We start from the raw sequence: 10,645 nt of genomic DNA, 5'->3' as shown, positions 1-10,645 counted from the left end.
GCTTTTGGATTTTACACCATTGTTGTTGTTTTTCCCTCAGGACATTTGCACTATACCTAAAGGTGTTATGTTGTATTATATTGTATTATTCTAATTCTGCTACTCTTTTCTCACCTCCCTGCATCAGGACCAGGGTCACTAAAGTATAGACTATGAACTAGAGCTGCAGCGTAAGTGTAGAAAGGTTTATTTCATCACATTACAGACGAGCTGTCAGTTTGAACAGAAGCTGGATTTGTGTGGATGGAGGTGAGCAGAAAGGTGTTCTAGGAGCTACAGAGAAGAGGAGGAGCTGCTGTTACTTTGAGTTGATCCTGTGCTGCGATTAACAAAGAACAACCACCCACTGTTCCACCATGTTCCTCTGAGTCGTGAGTGACAGGTCTCACTAGTGATTATTCACGTGCAACCACCTCACAGACTGTATAGGTTCTTAGTAAAGCTGTAACATTTCATCCATTAGATCGATTTATATTCCTACGATCCAACTACATCGATCTGTGCTCGTCTAGTTGTTCTTCCCAATGACATTAATTGATCTAAAATGGTTTTAAAATGTGATCAATCGATTGTATTAATACAATTAAATTACATGGATTTAATCACAGCAGACTATATATGGATGTGTTTTAAAAGCTCTTTTAATAATAAAGACATTTCTATGACGTCACACGGCGCCAGAGATGAAAGTAAGTGATTACATGTACTCACGTTACTGTAATTGAGATGCTTTTATGGGTACTTAGTATATTTACTTGTACTTAAGTATGTTTTAAAAGAAGTAAAGTAATTTGTTGCATAATTTACAATTAGATTTAACATTTAGATTGAAATGTAATATTTAAATTTAACATTTAGATTTTACAGTTAAGATTTACATTTAACATTTAGATTTAGATTTAACATTTGCATTTAAATGTAACATTTAGATGTAACATTTACTATTTAGCTTCAATATTTAGACTTAATATTGACATTATATTTTTGTAAGTAAAGTAAATGTGACAAATTTTGCAAATTTTGCTGTAAATCTAGTCAAAAGTAAAATTTAAAAAATGCACGTGTTTTTTAACATATGTGAATTGTTTTGGTTAGAATTGAATTGGTTTGGATTTTTTGGTTTGTTGCTAAATGTCGCAAAAAGTTGCAGTTTATTTCAATTCTAAGTCTAAATGTTAAATGTAAATTTAAATGTTAAATGTAAATTTAAATGTTAAATGTAAATAATAAATATAAATTTAAGATTTAGATTTATCATTAACATTATATTTTAATATCACAAATTGCGTTAGCATTAGCTCTGCAGAAGCCTCATGATAACCATTAGGTTAAAAGGAAAAGTATCAGGTTGAACAGATCTTGGTTTCTCTTCATTTGTTGATATTAATATTGTATTGCTTTAAAAAAAAAAAAACAAGCAGAAAAGTCAGGTAAACCTGATGTATGTATATGTATATGTATTTTTATTAAAATGGTATTAGTGTTGCCTTTAAACAGCTGCTGTCTTGTATTGCCTCAAATTGCCTGGCCCATACCTGTGCAGCAGCTATAATGTCTATACAAGGTCTATTAGTGTGTCTAGTAGTGTAAAGATACATTTTTTAAATAAGATTAATAAAACCTAATTTTAGTAAATTCAGTGTATTTCTAATTAATCTTATGAAACCTTTGTTCGGTGCATTTTTACTGTAGCTTTAACAGTTAAACGACAACATCATCAATATCCAGTATCAGTCGGCAGAACATTCTGGAAATACTACTTCCTTGAAGGTTGAGTGCGTTGATGATATAGGCAAAATAAATTCATCCATCACTGGTCACTGGGGTCTGACAGGAACAAAACGTACATCCTCTAAAAATATGACTTGACTGTAGTGCACGTCTACGTGTGCACGGTGCTGGAAGTCTGCTGTGATCAATAATTGCTTCCAACCAGCTGGAAAATTCCCTCCTGTCACACTGAGACGACGCTTCCAACCAGCTTCACTAACTCGTCATTTCAATAAAGTTGATTAGAAATTCTCAGCTGTGGGGCGCCGATTGTAAAGTTGCTCATGCTAACAAAAAAAAAAAAAAAAGCAACTTTTCACTAGATTTAGCAACAAACCACGTTTTTAAAAAAACATGTGTAAATTTATTTTATGCTACTTTTGACCAGATGTACAGCAGTATTTGTGAAATTACTTATATTTACTTTTCTTGTAAAAATGTAACATCAATATTAAATCTAAATGTTAAATCTAAATCTAAATGTTAAATATTAAATCTGAATCTAAATCTTTATGTTAAATCTAAATTCTAGCTAAATATTAAGTTTCATCCTGTGACATTTAACATTTAGATTTAGATTTAAAATTCACCATTAAGATTTAATATTTAAGATTTACATTTACCATTTAGATTCAACAATGACATTATATTTTTAGAGGTAAAGTAAATATCACAAATTTCACAAATATTGCTGTAAATTTGGTCAAAAGTAACATAAATTCTTTAATATATATATGTACATAGTACATTTAGATTTAGGTTTAACATTTACATTTAAATTCAATATTAAGATTTAAATTAATATTTAGATTTAACGACATTATATTTTTACGAGAAATGTAGGCAAGAGAAAAGCAAATTTCACAAATATTGCTGTAAATCTGGTCAAAAATAATGTAAAAGAAATTTGAAATGATAAATATTAAATCTAAATGTTAAATTTAAATCTAAACGGTAAATATAAATGTCACAGGTAAAATTCAATATTTAGCTAATATGCAAATTCCCCGGAAGTACCAAAATATTGAACATTTAAGATTTACATTTAACATTTAGATTTAACATTTAGCATTAAGATTTCGATTTAACACTTATATTTCATTGTAACATTTAGATTTAACATTTAGCATTAAGATTTCGATTTAACACTTATATTTCATTGTAACATTTAGATTTAACATTTATATTTAGGTTTAACATTTATATTTAAGTTTAACATTTACATTTAAATTTAACATTAAGATTTAGATTAAGATTTAGACTTAACATTGACATTATATTTTTATGAGAAAAGTAAGTAAGAAAAAAGCAGGTTACAGGCGGGTTACAGGTTCTCATTACTCAGTGAACTGAAACATTTGCTGGAGGTCATGACTCCACACTTTTCTCCTCCTAAAAAGCTTCCAGGAGCCGAGGCACCTCTACTCGTTCTGTTCTACGACCATCCAACTCTTTACTTTCCAGAGTACGGTACAGAAATATCACAATAATCACATGGCGGTTTGAAATGTGCCTGTGTGCTAATTAAGGCCTTTGAAACACTGTGTGTGTGTGTGTGTGTGTATGTGTGTACGTGTGTGTGTATGTGTGTGTGTGTATGTGTGTGTGTGTGTGTGTGGTGTGTGTGTGTGTGTGTGTGTGTGTGTGTGTGTGTGTGTGTGTGTGTGTGTGTGCGTGCGTGTGTGTATGTGTGTGTGTGTGTTTTAAAAGCAGAGCTCAGCCTTGATGCGTGCAGTCACTGACACTCAGTAAATCACTGCTGACCTTTGTTTTTACCTGTGTTTACCGGCTTTTAGTGAAGTGCTGCGGTGCAACGAGTGCACGGCTGATTGATGCCATTTCTCAAGTCGTCTCATTCCTCAGAGAAAAAGAAAAGAAAAAAAAAACTCAGGCTGGAAACTTCTGGAATATGTCCAACAAACCTGCAGAGGGATGGGAAGTGTGTATCTGTGTATTATTCTAATATTATTATATGTAAAATGGAATCAGAATAGTAAAAAAAATAATAATAATTCCCATCCCTACTACACGTTTGTTTACATTGGAAAAGTATTTGGAGAACTTTATTGTTGATTTTCTGCTGATAATTAGTTTATACAGATAATAAAACACTTGATTCATATTTGCACTTTTGTGTCTTTGCATTTCATGGAATAAAGTGTAATGTTTTTTTTTTTGTTTTTTTTTTTTTTTTTGTTTACTAGATAAAGAAATAATATCTCTTTTTGAATGAAGTCATATTTTTGTTCCATATTAACTGATTAGTCGACTAGTCGTTAGATGCAGCTTTAATGTGTGTGTGTGTGTGTGTGTGTGTGTGTGTGCGTGCGTGCGTGCGTGCGTGCGTGCGTGTGTGTGCGTTGCTGTAAATCTGACAATAACATATGATTTGCATTTCCCAAAACTAAACAATACGCTGTACATTGCGATATATCGCGATATCAACAACTACAAATTTCACCTTTGCAAGTACAAAACTGTATGAAATACATTTTATTTCATTGTTTTTAAACTTGTGAGAACCATTAGTAAATGGTAACTAACTGTAATACCAATATTAGAAACAAGTGGTGATTCTGTTAAGTTCTTAAATTCTTTAAAAAAATAAATAAAGTGTAATAAACTTCCAGCTAAAAGTCATAGAGGAGTGAGGTAGTTTAACAAGGTCCGATGGTGCGTTCACTGACACCTCGTGACTGGGCGTTTATCAATACGATAATTGTGCGGTGAAATATTGTGATATATAGCCAAATCGATTTTTTTCTTGCACACTACATTTGCATCATCAAACCCAACGAGACCAAGAAGCCCAGAGACTGAGGACAGTTGGTAAGAGACTTTTTAGTTCTGGCAGAATGTGAGAAGAAGGATCCAGATGTGAATTCAAATTAAAGTCCAGTAAATTACCAAAATAAAGTACAAAATAATAATTGTATGTGTTAGGGGTGTGCATTGCCGTGAATCTGACGATACGATACAATTCACGATTTGCATGTCACGATACAATATATCTTGATACTAAAGAAAACAATATACATTATGACATGTTATGATATCAGTAATTACAAACTTCACCTTTACAAAACTGGTATAAAATACAATTTATTTCATTTTTTTCTGAGAACAACTAGTAAATGATAGCTAACTGTAATTCAAGTACCAATATCAAACACAAGTGGTATGTTTATTAAACTGTGAAATTACATTTTTCAAAAACAGTTTAACACTTCTGATTCTGTTAAGTTCTTAAATTCTTTAAAAAAACCAAAAAAAGGAAAGAAAATTGAGGAGTGAGGTAGTTTAACATGGTCTGATGGTGCGTTCACTGACACCTAGTGACCAGGAGTTCACATGTTATGCAGATGTCAGCGATATTAAATTGTTTTGTTGTTTTTTTTGTTGTTGTTTTTTTGTTAAAAAACTTGAATAAAAAAATTGATTTGGACATTTTTTAGATCGATACGAGAATATCAACATATTGCTGAATTGATTTCTTTTTTTACACTCTTTGTGTGTGTGTGTGTGTGTGTGTGTGTGTGTGTGTGTGTGTGTGTGTGTGCGTGTGTGCGTGTGTGTGTGCGTGCGTGTGTGTGCGTGTGTGTGTGTGCGTGTGTGCGTGTGTGTGTGTGTGTGTGTGTGTGTGTGTGTGTGTGCGTGTGTGTGTGTGTGCGTGCGTGTGTGTGTGCGCGTGTGTGTGCGTGTGTGTGTGTGTGTGTGTGTGTGTGTGTGTGTGTGTGTGTGTGTGTGTGTGTGTGTGCGTGCGTGTGTGTGTGTGTGCGCGTGTGTGTGCGTGTGTGTGTGTGCGTGTGTGTGTGTGTGTGTGTGTGTGTGTGTGTGTGTGTGTGTGTGTGTGTGTGTGTGTGTGCGTGTGTGTGTGTGTGTGTGTGTGTGTGTGTGTGTGTGTACATGAACAACATTCACAGATGCCTCTAAGGGAAATGTTTGAAATCCACTCAAACATTCTAAAAAATAAACATGTGTCAGAATGAAGCCATGGCTACATCACGTGCTGCTACTGCCCCCTGTCGGCCACAGGTGGATCAGCATCACCATCAGAGCTGTGTTCTGAGGAATGAGGAGAAGCATCATTATTACTCATTAATTACTGCAGTAATTAGGGTTTGTTTTTTTAGCTGATCACTGTGAAGCTTCATCAGCTCCAGGACAAGTCGAAGGAAACACAAATGAATCCCAACACATAAATCTATCACATTAGAACCATTAAAGCTTCCTGGTTCAATGGAAAAACTACAGAATGTGTGTGTAGTGCACATGTGTCAAACTCAAGGCCCAGGGGCCAAATTTGGCCCTTTAGAGCATCCTATTCGGCCCACAGAAGGAGAGAATAAAAATGACAGAGAAAACATGAATTATTGTGTAATTACCAGTTGTAGATATCTCAAATTCACCAATTTAATGAAACTACAATATTTTTAGGGGTTTGCATTTTTTTTCTTTGTTTATATCACATGAATTTTTTATTGCAAATTGTGGAAAGACTTCCTCAAATTTTGCCATTTCTCACAAACAATTCCTCAAAATTCTTCTAAATCCTCGGTTCCTAAGGAAGATACTCCAAGGGGTAAGAGACGGCACTACGGGGGTACTTGAGAGATACAGTGTAGAAAATTACAAATGAAAGCATTAAAATGTGTGTTATCACTCATTATGCTCTATAGTTGTTTTTAACTAGTTTTCTAGATTTTTTCACAGCATTCTGAGCAAAATGTGTTTGTCAGAAGTTAATAAAAGGTTTGAGAATCACTCTAAATTACACAAAAAATGGTTACAAAAACAAGAATTTTTCTAGTAAATTTCTGGTTGGGACTGATTTTAAAATCTAGGGCACAAATGACGTCAAGTCCAGTTTATTAATATAGCAACGATCATATACAACACAATTCAAAGTGCTTTACACTAAACAAACATCACAGTAGTGCTAGCACATCATAAAATGACATTTAGAAAATCAGGAAGAATCAAACATTATCAATCAATAAAACAGGATAATATCAGATTAAATGGTGTGACTGTTTAATTAAAAGCAGTGTAAAATAAAAAAAAATGTCTTTAATCTTTATTTAAATGTCAAAATTGTTATTTTTCCCTCCCAAAATCTGTGGCCCACTTGTGATCAAACTGGTCCATATTTGGCCCCTGAACTGAAATGAGTTTGACACCCCTGGGGTAGGCTAATCTACATATTGATTATATAATGTAAATACATCAGAGACATGAAGGAAGTCTGTCAAAGGACAAAATCCTGAATTCATCCTTTCATGTGTGTAGAATACGTCACTTCCATCACTCACAGTCTCTATGACAATGACAGAGCTCCTGATATTTGAATGTAAACCGACCATATGACGTTTGTTAAATATTTTAATAGTACACGTGTAAATATGAGAGTTTTTGTGGAGTTTTTAATTCTTTTTTTTTTTTAAAGACAAAAAGGAAAAACCATCACAAGACGATAAATACAAAAATGATCAAAACACAATACACAACATTGACTATCAAAAACCAAACATACATTTCCAATAATGTTGAAAATTCAAATATGGGCAGCGGGCCAAAACCGATCGCTTGTTGGTCAACTTTGCCCCGTGGACCCCAAATTAGACCCAGATAATCTGAATGTTGGCAGATTCAACATCCAAAACAACGTTGGTGAAACCAAAGAAACATTGGTCTGAGTGTGTGGTCAACATGCACCCCCCCCCCCCCCCCCCCCCCCCCCCATTCCACTCTGTACTTTAAAGAGAAATCATGACTCTGTGGAAGCGTTTGATTCCCTAAACCCTCTCTGCTGCTCCTCATTGATTTATTAATCACTCCACCCATGAACTAACACTTACTGACCTTTTCATAGTCCCACAGCTACGACCCCCCCCCCCCCCCCCCCCCCCCCCCCGAACCAGCTCAATCGATCATTTAATGGAACATCAAGGACACACAGATAATATGTCAGCGTTTTGTCGTATATGCACCAGAGGTCAATACATTGACCTTCCCTAAGAAGTAGGTAAACAACAACAGAGCAGAATGAACGGCATTATTAACCCCCGTCATCCCGTTTAACACGTATTTAGGCTCAGGAAAGGGGGGGGGATTAATATCCACATGCTAAAATCCTCTCTGCTGATTGGACGATTGCTCCAATGACTCATTATAGAACAGAAACGTCCATGTTTGCACACATACACAAACATGACAATGGATTTTTTAACATGAAGCATTAATTAATCTATATCTACAGTTATGTAGGCCAGTGTTTCTCATTGGGAGTACCCCTAGGGGTACGCACTGGCACTAAAAGGGGTACTTGAGATAGAGAGTGGAAAATTAACAAATAAAGTGACCAAAAGTGATAAAAACTATAGAAATAAATCTATTCAGGAGCCACTAAATCAGAGTTTTTTAACCTTGGGGTCGCCTGCAATTTCTGAAAAAAATAAAATATATTTTTGACATTTTTATTATTATTATTATTATTTATTTTTTAGAATAGAACAATTTTATTGTCATTGCACAAAGTACAATGAAATTCTACATGCCCCTCCCACAACATTCAAGTACACTTCAGAGATTCAAGTCAAACAGACACAGTTATTATTATAATTATGTACATATCGAAATATTATTATTATTATTATTATTATTATTATTATTATTATTAGTTTTTTATTCTTATTATTATTATTATTATTATTATTATTATTATTATTATTATTATTCTTATTATTATCTATCCTACTTTATTTTCTACTACTGTAATGTGTGTGTTTCTGAACCCTATTTTTATGTCTTTTATTGAATTATACACTTATTTATTGTTTATTATTTCTTTTGTCTTTGTTCACATTTTTGTTCTTTTATTTGTGTTCTGTGGCTGTAACAAAAGCAATTTCCCCCTGGGATTAAAAAAGGAATTCTGATTCTGATTCTGATAAAAAGTTCATCAGTATAAAAGTTATTCTGAATAAAAGTGCATGAGTTATAAAAAGTTTTTTATTTTATAAAGTTTTATATTAAAACAACTCACAATCTCATATTTCTATAATTTCACTGTGTGAAATATAAATCTAGTTAAACTAAAATGCAGGTATATATATATATATATATATATATATATATATATATATATCGCCAGAAATCCTTGATATCATAATGGGGTCACGATCCAAAAAAGGTTTGGAACCACTGCACTAAATACTGTTTCTTTCCACTTATTTACAAAATACATTCTTTAAAATGACTCAATTATGTCATTATTATGCTCTGTGTGATTCTTTTTTAAATAAAATATCACCAATAATTTAAATGTAAAACAATTCTCAGGCTATAGGTATAGATTCATTTATGAACTCTAAAACTTAAAGAAAGATAGCAAGCGTTCAATGTTGTTTTGGCACCATGCACTACCTTTAATCTGATTGGTCGCCTATGATGTGATGCATTTGATTGTTGTCTGGTCATTTCATTTTTTTTTTTGTAGTTTCACAATGTTTGTTGATCATTTTGAAACGAAAAAAAGGCGATTTACTCAGTAACGGTTGGCTGTAGAAATGTAACAAATCAGCCTTTTCACACTAGAACTGTGCATGTGCGACCTGGTGGTGGGGGGGGGGGGTCATAGGGATATAAACGTAAACAAGCTCGTTCACTATTTCCAATATTTCCAACCTAACAGTGTTTTTGATGTTATTCCAGAGATCATTAGTGTTATAATAGTGTTCCTATTATTAATATTACAGACTGTATATTCAGACTAGAGGAGGTTTTCTGCTGAAGCCACTTTCGGTCGATCCGAGCACTTTTAAAAAGCGATGGAAGCAGCTCAGCAGCAGAATGGAAGCTAGGCTGTCCTCTGGCTTCCACCCCTGGTGAATAAAAACACAACTACCTGGGAATGATGCACATATCTGAGTACTTTAGTATTAAAGTGACAGACCTCATCTCCCAAGCTTTTCACTTTTGATTGTTGTGTATTTTCTGTATTTACCTTTATTTTTGCCATACCAGCCTGTCATTGACCGATCCCGTTAGATCTCTGAAGCTAAGCAGGTCTGGTCCTGGTCAGTAGATGATGGAGACCACTGAGAATTCCAGGTGCCACTGTTTCGGACAGTCACCTCAGTGGTATCTGTCATTGTGTCCTTGGGCAAGGCACTTTACCCACATTGCCTAGTATGAATGTAGTGTGTGAGTGAGTGTTAGTGGTGGTCAGAGGGGCCGATGGCGCACTTTGGTCTGCCCCAGGGCAGCTGTAGCTACAGTTGTAGTTTACTACCACTAAGTGTGGAGTGAAAGAATAATGCCTTAATTCTGTAAAGCGACTTTGAGTGTCTATGATAAAGCGCTATATAAAACTGATGCATTATTAGTTTCTTTTTCTGACTTGTGTAGTTGGTTTAACAACTGTAAAGTGTTTTAGAGTTTTTAACAAGCGCTTATAAATAAAATGTGTTATTATTATTATTATTATTATTATTATTATTATTATTATTATTATTGGTGTGTGTGAAAAGTACAGTATGAGTTCTCACTTTGAAAAGATACATTTACGACATCCACCTGCATTCACTAACCAGGTCCATGATTATTTTTGTTAAGATATTATTTTAATTACATTTATAAATTTGAAATAAGTGCATGAGATGAACAGGTCGATAAGTAAACTGGGGTAACGCCATCAGCTGGAACAGTTTGAAAAGTCAGGAAAAAACTGAATTTTCTGCTCGTGTGCAGCATTAGCAGCATTAGCATTAGCAGCATTAGCTTTAGCAGCATTAGCATTAGCAGCATTAGCTTTAGCAGCTAACTGTCTTTCTGCCTCAGAGACCGATACCACCTTTACGCTAAAAACCTGTCA

The sequence above is a fragment of the Gouania willdenowi genome, chromosome 9, assembly GCF_900634775.1.
Source record: "Gouania willdenowi chromosome 9, fGouWil2.1, whole genome shotgun sequence".
Lineage (NCBI taxonomy): Eukaryota > Metazoa > Chordata > Actinopteri > Blenniiformes > Gobiesocidae > Gouania > Gouania willdenowi.
Note: the sequence above shows the minus strand (reverse complement) of the source record.